The 15,585-nt window shown below is 41.5% G+C and overlaps 1 protein-coding gene across 2 annotated transcripts in view; it reads left to right on the top strand.

The window, feature by feature from the left end:
- LOC124115597 (rho GTPase-activating protein 100F-like) overlaps positions 1 to 15,585 on the top strand; it is a 133,837-nt gene that overhangs the window by 58,104 nt on the left and 60,148 nt on the right. The gene's annotated exons all lie outside the window — the stretch shown is intronic.

The following is a 15,585-nucleotide window of genomic DNA, read 5'->3' as shown; positions in this document are numbered from 1 at the left end:
CATACTTAAACTTGAATATTCTCACGAAACCTGAAGCAGACGACAGGCAGAAGTAATTGTCCTTCATCCCCGTGAGGGGTAACGGTTTGCCCAGTCGTCTAAGGCGCCGCGATCGCTGTGCAGAGCTGAGTCCCTTGGGCGCACCAGACACCTATGATTGTGGGTTCGAATCCAGGTTCGCCCCTATTATGTTTCTAGGTTTGTCAGCACCATACCCGTGCTCGTGGGTTTCACCGAAGTGGTAAACGTCTGAGACCTGCATCACTTTGGGCTTTCCTCCCACATTAAGCTGACACGCCGTGATATAACTCACTCACTCATCCCCGTGATGGAATTTATTTATTTATTTATTTATTTATTTATTTATTTATTTATTTATTTATTTATTTATTTATTTATTTATTTATTTATTTATTTATTTATTTATTTATTTATTCATTTATTTATTCATTTACTTATTTATCAAAAGGTGGAACAAGCTTATTTCTTTTCAGTAAATCCCAGTAATGGCCATGACTATAGGCACGGTGATAATTGGTTCTTGTGTGCGTGTCTTCTTGTATTAGTGCGCATCTTTGTTCGTGTCCTTGTGTCAGCGTGTATGTCTTGTTGTATCTGCACATGTCTATACGTGCTGTGTGCATGTATGATCGCTGCGTGCGGTGTGAGCGTGCATGTGTTGGTGCGTGTGTATGTATGGTTGGTGCGTGTGTATGTACGGTTGGTGCGTGTGTATGTACGGTTGGTGCGTGTGTATGTATGGTTGGTTGATTTGGTTGACGTTCTCGTATTTTGGGGGATGGCTTCCAGCTTTGTGATCAACCAATTATTTACCCATATCGCGGTACTGTCACTTCATTTAACCCTACACATAGTTTCACCTAACAGCGTGGTTTCCATGTACAGATCATATGCCTAAAACCACCACGCAGACAGTCATAACGATTGTGTGACCGTGTTTCAAGCAGGAAACCGGCACGCCCAACGTCTATCAATAAGTTAAATATTCGATTTTCTCATTGAGTCGGGATTATCAATTGACGTAGGTGTATGAGCCGAGTGTGACATCACAACTGCCGCTAGCATCCAACCAAATCTGCTTCACTCAAGATCAGCTCAATATTAAGACCTTGACCGCCTGTATCCTAGGCATAGAAGAAACTGTGATTGCACACAACAGTTCGTACCGAACTTGCCACACTGGTATTAATGAAGTACCAGGTGATCATTGTCATTTCAGATGGTCATAGGCACACACAATGGGTGGGTCTTATAGAACTAAATCTATTCATTATGATGTCTGCGCCCTTGCGCGGGCTTTAGATTGCTGTGTGGTAATAGCAGCTGTCTGGGTGATTCCGTTGCGATCAAATCTGGACTATCATCGGAATGATTTCAGTGTGGATTCGTTACATGGGTTTATGAAGACACGTTTGTTTTTAAACGGTATAATTCTGTATGAGTTCACAAGAGGGTGTACCGGAAGTGGTGCGCGCACATGGCATCACACACGTACTCACAAGGTTGATTCAGACCTACTAGAAGCGTGATTTATACGTGCAGATGGATAGTTGCAGTAATGAGTTTTATGTGGTTGACTGAGTCAATTATACCTGGATCTACGTGTTATCAAATCTCACTCCTAGTGGAAGAAAAGCATCGATCCATGTGCATATACAACTTGACATAATACTCTCTCGATCCATAGGACCACTGCTGAAGCTCTACCGCCAGTACTTGATGTTTCTACTTCTGTGGGCGCTTTGATAATATTGGAACATCGTGTTTCCGGGGCCAATTGATCCAAAACTTTTAAATCCGGACTCGTTATTCCAGGCTTTCCACAGTCCGGGCCCGTTAACACAGACTTTCGTTAGTCCGGACCGTTAACCCAGACTTTCGTTAGTCCGAGACAGTTATTTCAGGCTTTCGTTAGTCCGGACCGTTAACCCAGACTTTCGTTAGTCCGAGACAGTTAATTCAGACTTTCGTTAGTCCGGACCGTTAACACAGACTTTCGTTAGTCCGGACCGTTAACCAAGACTTTCGTTAGTCCGAGACAGTTATTTCAGGCTTTCGTTAGTCCGGACCGTTAACCAAGACTTTCGTTAGTCCGAGACAGTTAATTCAGACTTTCGTTAGTCCGGACCGTTAACCAAGACTTTCGTTAGTCCGAGACAGTTATTTCAGGCTTTCGTTAGTCCGGACCGTTAACTAAGGCTTTCGTTAGTCCGGACCGTTAACTAAGGCTTTCGTTAGTCCGGACCGTTAACTAAGGTTTTCGTTAGTCCGGACCGTTAACTAAGGCTTTCGTTAGTCTGGACCGTTAACTCGGCTTTTTGTTAGTCCGAGACACTTAACCCAGGCTTTCGTTCATCAGGACCGTTAACCCAGGCTTTCGTTACGCCGAGCCCGTAAACCAGGCTTTCGTTACGCCGAGCCCGTAACCCAGGATTCTGTTACTACGGACCCCGTTATCGTCATTCTCCCTCATTCGGGACCCAATTACTCCAGACCTCCAGGCTTCAGTTTATGATTACCCTGTTCATCAAGGCCTACGTTGGTCACCGTTAATCGAGGCATAAGTTAGCAATGACCCCATTAATCCAGGCTTCTTTTTTATGCCCCGTTTGATCCAGGCTTCCGTTCGTCATGGCCCCGTTAATCTAGGTTTCCGTTAGTCCTCGTTTTTTAGAGCTAACATTAGCCAGGAAATATCAGATGATCCTGAAAAACTAGAGGAAAATAATTATTCTCCTTTATAAGAGGAGAAACATAAATCGTAGGGGTAGAGAAGCTTCTCCGTGAGTGCGGGAGGAAGATGGTTCTCCTGGCTGAAGCTTATCTTTCCCAGCTGATGCATTGTGGCGCTTGCTCCGAGGCCACCGATGGAGGTTTCACCTTCTTGATATATCGGAGAAAAACGTTACATTAGAATCTTTTACAGGCTCGTTCATTGTTCCTGGCCTGCAAATTGACGTGGTCTGGCAACTGAAACTGTGGCGTGATGGATGGTTTGCCTGCCCGGATCGTAGCAGGTCTATCTCAGCCTGTCGCTAATGGGATATGCTTTACTGCATAAGTTCAAAATGTCAGCCATTGCAATAGATATCTATTGTTATTTCGTTGAAGAGGCAAATATTGAAGTATCGGTATGCCCTGTTTGATATAAGCTGCTATCAATGATCGCGCGATGACTTCCATCCACACCATGTAAATATAAAGTGCTGTCAGTCAGCCTCAGCGTCTCTGTGAATGAGAAGAACCTAACGTTAATATTAACAATGTGCTCTCGGGAGAAGGTCAGCATTTTTAAATGAAGGGGGGTATTTCTGCAGCTTAAAGTAGCCCATGCTTTACATAAAATACACCTCTGTGTATCCCTGTTCTCTCAGACGCTAACTGAAGTTTTTATATTAAATGATTATTATTCACGTCAATAAGTGTATGGCCATTACCAGGCAGTGTAGCACTGAATGGTATAACCTGTTACAGTACAACGAGTGAAGGGTACAACATTATCACAATGGTGTGAATGGGAAAACAAGATAGCCACCAAAATATAATAAATAGTCTTCAACTGAATCAAAGTCGTCCACTGAATCCTGGAACAATTATTTATTTTTTTTCTTAAAAAAACTTTTTATTTATATTTATATTTTATGGGTTTCTTGATTTTCGATTTACTCTTAACGCAATCATGGAAGTGTCAGTTTTATGTATTGACCACAGTGTATCATGTATTTACAAAGTTTCACAGCTGCGCTTGTGCTACTATCTTGTTGCTTGTGCGTCCATTGTCTACAACATGATAGTGTGCCGACTGCCAATACAGTTTACCAAAGTTGTTGAAATGGATTTTATCAAACTCGATTTCCATATGTACATAGATAGCTCCTTCGATAAAGATATCTGATACCCACCCATGTACAGTAGAGCTATTGTGTTGATGGCGGAGAGACGATTGTGATTGGTTTGTTTTACCATGCATATATGCATTTGCTAGAACATGTGCACCTGTAGGCCGTTATTCAAACATGTTCACAATCCCGGATGCGTTGTGGATTGTTATTCAGCTATTGTATCATAACGCATGTGTAATTCTATAAAGTCACGGGCTTGGCACAATACCTGGGGCCTAGTTCGAGGAGAACTTATCGGAAACAACAGCTGAATTTAAAAAAAGCCCTTGTCAAAGAACGATTCAAAATCAATTAGATTAGTATCGAAATGGTCATCTCAAAAGTATTAAGGAGTCACTGGACTAAATAAAAGAATGGCCTGGCGTCTCCATGACGCCGACATCGTGTCAAGTCTGGTCATGATATGGAAGGTCAAGGCCCAAGTTTGTAGGGTTCCACTAACACACCGAGGCACGGGTGGTCTTGTCGTCTAAGGCGCAGCAGTTCGTCCCCCGGGCACGCAATGAAACCTATGATTATGGGTTCGAATCCCGGTTCGCCCCTATTATGTTCTGGGTTTGTCAGCACCATATCCGTGCTCGTGGGTTTCACCAAAGTGGTAAACGTCTGAGACCTGCATCACCTCAGGCTTTCCTCCCACATTAAGCTGACACGGCGTGATAGAACTGGAATATTGTTGAAAGCGGCGTTAAAGACACTCACTCCTGTAAAGAACCTACAACCTAAGTTGCTTAAGAGGACAGGTTCAATGTCTGTTTAAATCAAATACTTTTGTCTGGACAGTTCTCATGTGTCAAATGATACTAGGTTGTGATTCTACAAGAATGACTCGTCCTTCGAGATACTACACATATCATCAACTGTTGGAAAATCGACGGCAAGATCGCCATAACAATCTCTCAGTACCGTAGATATGAGGCAGGCCACATTTGTGGGCAAGCTTGTCTCGCAGATGACTTGGGATGAAATATGACTCTGTTTGTGTAAGCCCATTCGGTTTTAAGATGTTATATTGCTAGTGAATATTTCCATCACTCAAAGTCGAATGATACGGCTGCGGCTGCCAGATACAGAGTGGAGTTCTCTTGTTGTTCCGATTGTACTCGAGCTACTCCGAATGAACAGCTTCCAATCGAGTGCTAGTCCTATGCGTTCGGTGAGTGCGAGTATGGTTACGCCGCTTTTAGCAATATTCAAGCAATATCACCCCGGAGGACGCCCGAAATGAGAATTGAACCCGGGCTTGCAGCGTGACGAATGAACGTTTTAACCACTAGGCTATCCACTGCTCCGTGTTCTGTAATCGCCACGCCATACCCGGCATGGCATCACTGTGTGGATAGCAACTGTCACGACCTGGCACTGGGCCCATGCATCAAACGTGTCGGACATGTGAGCATCGTGCTGACATACTAATCCCTTAAACAGACAGGCTTTGGGTCGTTACGGACCCTTGTCTTCATTTTGTTTAAAGTTTAACAACATCCGGCCGGCTGAATGGCCATGAATGAAAGCAATGAGAAGGTTCCGCAGCGCAGCTAGTGTTGATGAGAGAACAGTGCAATTACTTGTCACGTAAGAAGTGCGAGATCTCAACGAGAGGGAGCGTCATTAGGGGGGACTACTCCTGTTATTTCCAAGACATACTGCAAGAAAGAGCTATTCCTATATTATTTCCCGTTATGTTAATGACCACTCACAATCATATTTTTGTGTCATTGTCAGAAGTTGTAAATTCAAAGTGTACGAATTGTGAGTGTGAGAGTTGTGTGTATCGGAACAGTACATACTCTAGAAATGAGGGTAACCAATGATGAATACATTGCAAGTGATTTCGTGGTATTTGATTGGCTAACCAAGGAATTATTTTTGAAAAAAATAATTAGGCCAAGCCCACTAACGGACTTCTGTTTTCTGATTGGCTGATAATAGAATGGGCAGAGCTTGTTTTGTATTATTTCGCAGAATGATGTCAACGATTTGTACCGTTTTCTACAGTTTTTGTCCGTAAATAATGTAATAAGCAGTCTCTGAAGTTATTATTGTTGATGTATTTATTACTAAAAATGTCTTCAACATGTTTTTTGGCGTTTTTAAAGGTATAAACGTAAATTCGGTGTACACACACAGATATTGAAGTCAACTCTTAATGATCCAGTAGGCCTCGTTAATCGGAATATTCTTATCAACACCGAAAGAAATCGAGTTATTTTTAGTTCCCTCTGAGACGAAAGTGTCGATAAGGATTCTGTTGGGGCCATGAAGGGTGATACCAAGACCACATACGTATTTGTTGTTCAAAAAATGAATGTGCGTTTCATTTCCATGATAATGATCCGTTTTCTCTGTAAAGTGTTGTTACATAAAAAGATGCTGCTGAATGGAACAAATTGTTCAAAACAAAGTGGATGTTAGGGAGCCACTTTTAATTCATGTAGGTGACATGGTTTCTTAGAAGAAACACATTTCATAAACTGAATATTTGCCAGATGAAAGTAGGCAGGGATATTTAAAATACAAACGCGAAACAAAAGAAACTTACTATCGGTAATGACTACTGCATGTATTTACACTAGCGTACAGAGGTACAGAAGTTCACCTTTATTAAGTGATATGAAACGTGAGTGAAGATAAACCGCCTGTTTTGTCACAAAACCTCAGTGTTCGCCTATCTACTCAGGTTTTCTTTTGCTGCGATACGTGTGTAAATTTGACAGTTGTTGAAGAAATCCATATAAAAGAATTCAAATAAATCGATACTGCACTTAAGAAATCGTATACCAATACAAAGCAGAAGTGATGCCAGCATCGTTATGAATGTCAAGGGTGATGTTTAATTTCATTTAATAACCTTTAATAAGTTTGGTTTCTACATACATTGTATGTTTTTTAGTTTTCATACATTACATAATACAGACTTATGTTCTGAGAACAACAGAAGAAGTCAAATCTTTGCTCGTGTAAAAGACCCATACGTGTATGTCTTTGTGATGTTGACCAACCATCAACCAAAGTCCATACCAATGCTCAAGAAACCTTGTATATATGCTTCGATTGGTGATTTTCTTTGAATATGAATAGGGGTTGTATTTAAATCGTACACGCGCAACAGGAAAGTGCTTGACAAAGCTGGATATTTAACTGATGTCATACACACTACTTTGAACATCCGCCGTTTTGTTTTTTTAACAAATAGTACACTTCATTACACAGATGGGTGTAAAAATAAAGGATTTCTTTCTTATTTTAAATGTGCTTTTGCGGCTTCCATTTAGATATTTACAAAACGAAAATCCCACTTTGTTGTAGCCGAGAGAATGTAGAATATGTGATGGATATATCATATTGATATTACTGAAGGAGAGAGTTCAGTGCAAACGGACGGACAGTCAAAGAGGTGATATAAAATAACACCACAACTATTTGTTTGGACAAAAATTCCTCCTGCGTAACTGCCAAGTCCCTACTGACCTTGGTCAGTGACCAATGTCGAGCATAACTGATTTCAAGGACACGTCGGTGATAGGTATATGTTAAGTACCTATTTTGCAATAGTGTGGCACCATATCTACAGATGGCGAGTCGAAACCTAGTTTCCCCTTATCTCGGAAGCCTTGTAAGGTAATTCTCGTAGGTCACCATCTGCGCGTGAGTCTCCGAGAACTGCTTCTCGGTGACATACGACAAGCTCGTGTGCCAATCAACCGTTTAATTGACATATGCTGTGAGTCACCACAGCGACATTCGTGCAAAAACCTACATCACATTGCCATAGCAACCTGTGCCGTTTCACTCTAAGTCATGTCAGAAGATGAATCATTATTGTTTCGGTTAGAGGTCGGAATTTACAACTGAATTTCTTGGATTTGTTTCCTCGGGGCAATAAACATCCAACAGAGACGGTTAGAGCATTGAGATGCGTTTAAGCACAGAGGCGTGCATTGGTGCGTGTTTGTGTGCTTATAAGTTGTATTTGGAATGGTGTATTCCTACAAAGGTAGTCGTTATGAAGGCAACCCACTAGCCGCCTGGTTATTAGCCGATCTAGTGACCGTTTCAGGATCACATTTATTATAGGACATAGCACGGGTGGCCAGACGTCTAAGGTGCCGCAGTTCACTGTTCAGAGTTGCGTCCCTTGGGCGGATTTGAAAGTTACAGTCGCGGGTTTGAATCTTAGATTCGCCCATTCTGTTTCTAGGTTGGTCAGCACCATGCCCGTGATCCCGCATTCCTCCCGCACCAAGTGGACACGAAGTGATATAACTCAAATACTGTTAAAATTAAACCAAACCCACTCACTTACGCTCATGTTACATATGAGTGTTTGTTAAATAAAAGTGAAGCTTTGGTTTCGTATAAGGTTTTCACTACTTTTCCAATTAGCATCAGTGACAAGAATTATGCACAGATGTGGTCTACTAGTTAATGGTGGCCTACTAGTTAATGGTGGTCTACTGGTTAATGATGGTCTACTTGTTAATGGTGATCTACTAGTTAATGGTGGTTGACTAGTTAATGGTGGTCTACTAGTTAATGGTGGTCTACTAGTTATTGGTGATCTACTAGTTAATGGTGGTCTACTAGTTATTGGTGGTCTACTAGTTAATGGTGATCTACTAGTTAGTGGTGGTCTACTAGTTATTGGTGGTCTACTAGTTAATGGTGATCTACTAGTTAATGGTGGTTGACTAGTTAATGGTGGTCTACTAGTTAATGGTGGTCTACTAGTTAATGGTGGTCTACTTGTTAATGGTGATCTACTAGTTAATGGTGGTCTACTAGTTAATGGTGGTCTACTAGTTAATGGTGGTCTACTAGTTAATGGTGATCTACTAGTTAATGGTGGTCTACTAGTTAATGGTGGTCTACTAGTTAATGATGGTCTACTAGTTGATGGTGGTCTACTAGTTAATGGTGATCTACTAGTTAATGGTGGTCTACTAGTTAATGGTGATCTACTAGTTAATGGTGGTCTACTAGTTAATGGTGGTCGACTAGTAAATGGTGGCCTTCTAGTTAATGGTGGCCTACTAGTTAATGGTGGTCTACTAGTTAATGGTGGACTAGGGCCTATTCTCGAATGTTAAGACAGTGAGACCTCGCTGTTGCGGCGCGTGGCAATGGGACTTAATGTGAGTTAGTTATATGTTAAGTTCGACATGCTGGGCCGTCGTAAACAATATTTAAAATATTTGGAAAAAAAAGACAATGGAAAAACAACAACTTCCCATTAACGCTCTGCTCTTGAACCTTTACTGTTAACGTATTATGAGCAATTCTTTTGACAATTATTTGTGTTACCCGAAACATTAAAGACCAAACTATAGTGAGAGGAAAGCTGACAATTGGAGGTTATGTAGCTGTTTTCAGTCTCTTTTGACACAGAACTAATCAACAAATCAACATCTGAAGAAGGTTTGTCTACGTCCAGTGCATTAGATGTTTGAAACGCTTTGCTATACTAACCCTATTGCCATAACTCGTACCAAAAGTCCTGCCAGTACAATGGAACATAATGTCATTGCTTTTTAGAGCATCGTGTAAGTATTTTATCAATGTCTGCAATATATTCACCAAGGTCCCTAACCTGTCTACATGTACGGAATGTCATACCTGGTATATTTCCCTTGTCCGTTTTCAATAGGCGTAGTATGCTACCAGTCAGACAACTAACAACATGTGTACGAACGTGAACGTACTTGAAATGAATGTGTCGATCCTCTTGTGCCGTAGACCTAGACAAGCATGGGACAAAATTCCTGAAAAGACAGACCAATTTGCCGCTAGGTTCGCCAATGTCGAAATGCCAATGCTTGAACAATTACGTGGGGGATGCTTGGCTGTATATGGTATTGACAGATTTCAGATGACATGGAGATGTATGTCTATCGTGTGATCATTTGCATTAATTTTGTGAAATGGTACGCTTAACAAGTCACTGTCTGAGATATAGAGAATCTCACCCGAGTGTCTTTTGATATCAAATATATAAACACGAGTTGATAAAAGTGGAAAAACACCGAGGCTTGCTGGGGAGTTTTTTCCACTTTTATCAACGAGTGTTGATATATTTGGTATCAAAAGACACGAGGGTGAGATTTTATTTATCATCCATCGTCATTCTTCCAACTTTTTCAGTTTATAGACAGTAATAAGCAGTGTCTAAAGTGTAAAAAGTACTGCTTACAGCTTCAGTAGCAGAGCCATTAGTGATGTCATTTGATTGTGACGTCATGGTAACAATGACGTCACAATGGTCTGCAAAGCATTGTGATGCAATTTTATTGCAGCGATATCTACTATAAGGGTAACGCTATTTTTCAGGGCATTATCCTTTGTAGAAGCCCGAGGTCTTCCATTAACTGCCCGACGAAGGAGGGCAGTTGAAAAGACCGAGGGCTTCTGCAAATGATAATGCCCTGAAACATAGCGTTACCGTTATTATAGCTAAAATGGATGGAATTTGTTATCAAATAAAAAGAAACAACAATGTCGATTTTGAAACATTTACTGCAATCAACACGAATGTCACTGACCCCCTTTTACAAATATGGAAACGTCATAGAACAAACCAGATGACGTCACTATTGAATGTTACGTCACCTATCCCTATCCTATGACGTCACCTAACAACGGGCGTGATAATGGCCCGTCGTCAATTAATATGAGGGCATTATCAAGTTACAGTGGCCCGCTCATTTCTAAAACATGCGGGCGTTTTTATGATAATTCTATCCATTTTAGCTATAAAGTGTAGATATATCGCTTGATCTCACCCAAGCGATATCTCCTGTGGGAGCCAGTTTTGGATGATAAATGCCTACCGTGTGTGGGTGTTTGCTTTGTAAACGAACATACAATGAATGTGGAGGGTTGTGCCGTCCTTGTCACTGAGTACCGCTGTCCTTGCCCTGTCACATGTCTTTAAATGGTCCATGGATAAAATCACATATGGACCAAGATCAAAATTCGAGGGCCAAAGATGTCTGTTTTGAAAGTATATGCGTAGTTGTAGTATGTTCACGAGAAGTAATAAAGTCAGTAGAAAAAGTTAATTGCAATAAGTAACATTTGCAGAAGTAACATAAACTTTCAGTGTTCGAAATACCTGCCTGCCCGACCGTCCGAGACGGGTTGATTTCAACTCGGGCTGCCAGATTTTCAAATCCCCCTGCCCGACGGTCGGGTTATATTTCATATGTGAAAATATTCTAAATATTTCCCCGATGACAAGCATTAATTCACATGTAAAGATGAATGATAAAATGTAACCAAAAAGAAACCCTGTTAGCTTATCCTGAGAAACATATGATTATAGTGGGCAGGCAGGTTTTGGTCAGGGCTGGCAAGTATTTCAGCTAACCAGTCCTGTGGTCTGGCTGAAATTTTTGGGAGTTTCATACCCTGCATAAACACAGTAGTAGCAACAAATGTAGACGTAGAAGTTACGTACGCAGTAGTAGTAACATGTGCCGTGCCGTAGTACCCAATTCAGGTGGTTGTAACCTGTGAAGTAGTAGTAACATACGCAGCGGTAGTAACATATGCAGTAGTAGCTACTTGTAAGATCTGCTGTAGTAGTAGTAGTAGTAGTAGTAGTTGTAGTAGTAGTAGTAGTAGTAGTAGTTGTAGTAGTAGTAGTAGTAGTTGTAGTAGTAGTAGTACTCAGTAAGAGTAACATACGTAGTAGGAGTAACATAATTAGTAAGAGTAACATTCGCAGTAAGAGTAACAGACGCAGTAAGAGTAACAGACGCAGTAAGAGTAACAGACGCAGTAAGAGTAACAGACGCAGTAAGAGTAACATACGTAGTAGGAGTAACATAATTAGTAAGAGTAACAGACGCAGTAAGAGTAACAGACGCAGTAAGAGTAACATGCGTTGTCGCAGTAGAGCCACCCGAGGAGGCAATGGTAACAAGAACAACATAGGTTGAGAGCATGGTTCACAGCTGGGGACGTAGAAACTCCACTTTAATGGCGACTGTGCTTATGGGGGTGAAGAGAAAGCTCCGGCTCAGCTCTGCCAGAGCAGATGCTTATCTAACGTAGCAAGACATAGCTCCTGCGTCATTGGACTGATGAGCTGTATAGGCGGGCTAAGCGGATGATGGATAGTTTGTCTCAGTTTTGGTTATCTTTGACACAAAAAGCCTGTGCATGAGTTACAGTTTGTCTGGGCCGCACAAAGCCGTGGAGATCATAGACTGATTGCCTGCAGGGCAGTGGTGCTCTTCGTGGCATACTTTATACAACTAGTTTGAAGAGGCGTCAATGTAAATATTACCCGTAAACTTGGGCTGGAGTGTTATTATAGCTAATGTGTTTCATCCTGTACTTACTCTCGGTCTAAACACCCAGTATATAGCCAGACCAGCTACGTCACACCTAGCCCATACTGGGGTCAACGACAGTCGTGTCGGCTTCATTAACCATGTTCCTGCAACATCCGCTAAACTGGTCCAGCATAAATTATTATGATATGATATTTGAACTCTTCATCTTGATAACATAAGTCGTTGTAGACACTTGTAAAGACTAAATGAAGACTGCATTGATTGAACGTGCTATGAGCCCTCTTAATGGGTGTACTTAGAATGTCTCGATGGTTGAACGACCTTCCGCATGACCTTTAACAATGTGTATGCTCATGTTTTCTTGAATAGAAAGCTTTTTGAAGTAATAGCCCTATCAATAAATCTTAGACCCACGTGCTACACGGTGTATCGGAATGACCAGCTGGGCACGTGCATACACGTGTGATTAGATCTAGCAGATGTGGAACCTTACGCTTCGTCCTTATCGATTGATAGCAAGTAGTTCTACCCTCACGAAGCTGTTCCCCGAGAGTGACTAGTATGTCGTCAGTGGCTGCGGTCAGGTTAGTAGCGTGCCGGAACATATTCAAAGTGCTGTGTTGAGTCGCTCTCTTGTTGCCGTGATGCATTCTGGGATTACTGGATTAGCACCTCCAACTAATGAATTATCCGGGACATACACTTCAAGAGAGGTGCTCTAAATGGATTTGTTGGTTTTAATGGTAATTTGCGCCGTATAAGAAGGCAGGACATATACACAGAGTATATCAAACATTGCCTTTTATCATGTATTGATTGCAAAAATATGTCATATGTTTGAACCATAAAAAATGAAGACATATCCTCTTAATAATGCGGGGCAGTCGGGTAGCCTAGTGGTTAAAGCGTTCGCTCGTCAAGCTGAAGGCCCGGGTTCGATTCCCCACATGGGTACAATGTGTGAAACCCATTTCTGTTATCCCCAGCCGTGATATTGCTGGAATATTAATAGCGGCGTAAAATCATACTTACTCACTCACTCATAATAATGCAGCTTATTAATCTCTGAACTGTACGGTTTTTATGTAAAGTTGTGTTGGATATCATTATTAATAACACGATCACTTGATCATTAAAACATATTTTTGTTAAAACCTTTTTCATAACCCGAACTGTTTGTTCGAGACAAGCAAAGTGTCAACACCCACTCCCGAGTTCACCGAGATCCATATACCATGCATTGGCGAAATGTGCAAGGGTCATTCTTTGGCCCGTGTTGGTATTACAGTGGTAAAGTAACGTTTAACTTCAGCTATTCATTCACTCAACCATACCCGGCCTATAGCCTTTACATACAAATAATGTTAATGCTGTATGTTGTGTATTCCCTGGTCGAAACATTACTACATACATCAGCATTTGTCAACAAACATCTACACAAATTACGGAGTCAGCAGATCAAGTAAATATGCTTCTACACTATTGACTTATTCAGAAAATCGTGACACCCATTCCCACAGCAATAAGGCTGTGAAGCACTCATTATCGCCGGACTTCGTGAACTGGCTTCTGTTCAAGGACAGAGCAACGAAGGCCCGGTTTGTATTGTACGCTTGGAGGTTTAACGATTTTCCTATTTCTAGTTCCTGGCCTCGTATCTTGCACGATCAATCTGGAAGCGGCATTGGGACATAGAAAGGAAAGCAAATTTAAATCCCCATTGTATAACAAAACTGTTGTTTGGAACAAAGCCATTATGGCGGTCGGTGGTTGTTGGAACCGTCTCCATCGTCCACCTGAAGAATCCCCCCTCTAGACGCCAGGATCCCCAGTCCATTATAGATGAGTTGCTTGCCTAAATGTGTGTGTCTTATAGAAGATCAATACACTCCTTTCATGTCTACTGGCTAGTTAAGCTCAAGGGAGGTATAGGTAACAGTGTACACTATCCATGTGTGATGTTCTGGACATAGAGCACATACACTATGTTATAGCGACCGGTGTAGGGTCCCCCTGGGACTTGCCCTCTCTCCTACTCCCTGGGTAAGTTTACAGTGTTCTCGCCCTAACAATAGGTTGAAGTCACATTAGACGCGCGCCAGACTCTGGTCTCAGTGCAGCATCTCAGGGGCCAGGACAGTGTTATTTCTGTAGCAAAACCTGCGGAAATGAGAGCATATATTCTATAGGATGTTTCTGTACAGTTGTCACGTCTACCTGGAAACTGGATTAGTGTATTGTTCCTATCCTGATTTAACAACTAGACTTCTAAACATAGTCTTGACGTGGCGATGCCCAGACGTTTGTATACGTGAGTCTACTTTACATTTGATATTTTGATTGACCTAAACGTCTTTCCTAGAAGATATGTTACTTAGGCATATGATTGGAAAAGTAAGCTGAAAATAGAAATTCCAATGGGAGCAGAGTGTACTATATCAATGAACTTTGTGATTTAATCAATATCGAAAGTTCGTAGCAGTTTTGTATATGCCAGCGGCTTGTGAAAATTGGTGACTGAGCCGAGATGCCATACGACACAAAACGGAAGTGACCAAACCGCACCGAAATTTTCGATTGATCCCCTTTGTCTCCTAGGCAACCAACGGTAACCTCCAGAGTGATAATGGGAGACTGACAATTCGCCCAAGGCAGACAAATTTTACTCGATGACAATTTGATTGGCGAACCTCCCATGAATATTTGCCGAAACATTATTATATGTCGTTAAGAAATTGACCTTCAGCGCCCTTCACAGAAATAATGCCCCCATTTCCGAAATATGAAAAAAACGCCCAATAAAAATAACCGTGGACCATCAGGTATACAAATGTATTAAATCATAGTTATTGAGTGATAGGTGCGTAAACTGTGAGTGTATAGCTGAATAGCTCAACAGTTGTGATGCATGGTGGCTTTCTCAATGTGGTCACTTTGGCCTTGCAATTGTCGAGTCTTCACTTGTTTAATACTCAGCCCAGATTCTTGACTCACCTGTTCAATAAATTACACCACGACATCTGTCAATGAGGGACGACTGACATTTACTCGCAGGCATTAACTATGATCATCACTGATTTCCTAATATCATCCAAATCAAGGTATGTATGTGTGTGTGCGCGTGCATGCGTGCGGGGCTCCAGTGTCTCTATGTTCTATTTCTTTCCCTTAGACGTGAGTATAACAATAATTTGATTAGTTTGAGACTACATTACTTGGTTATAATAACACTGCGGCGCCAGTATGTAATGTATAAGTCGCATGCTTTTAAGGTGAGACAAAATGGGTGTGCACTGTGTATGATAATTCATAGCCATTGGACAAAACTGAACGACTTTCCAACCTGCTGTATATAAGTAGAA

The sequence above is a fragment of the Haliotis rufescens genome, unplaced genomic scaffold (assembly GCF_023055435.1).
Source record: "Haliotis rufescens isolate VD_foot unplaced genomic scaffold, xgHalRufe1.0.p SCAF_2, whole genome shotgun sequence".
Taxonomy (NCBI): Eukaryota; Metazoa; Mollusca; class Gastropoda; order Lepetellida; family Haliotidae; genus Haliotis; species Haliotis rufescens.
The sequence above is the reverse complement of the archived record's forward strand: the minus strand, read 5'-3'. Positions and strand labels throughout refer to the sequence as shown.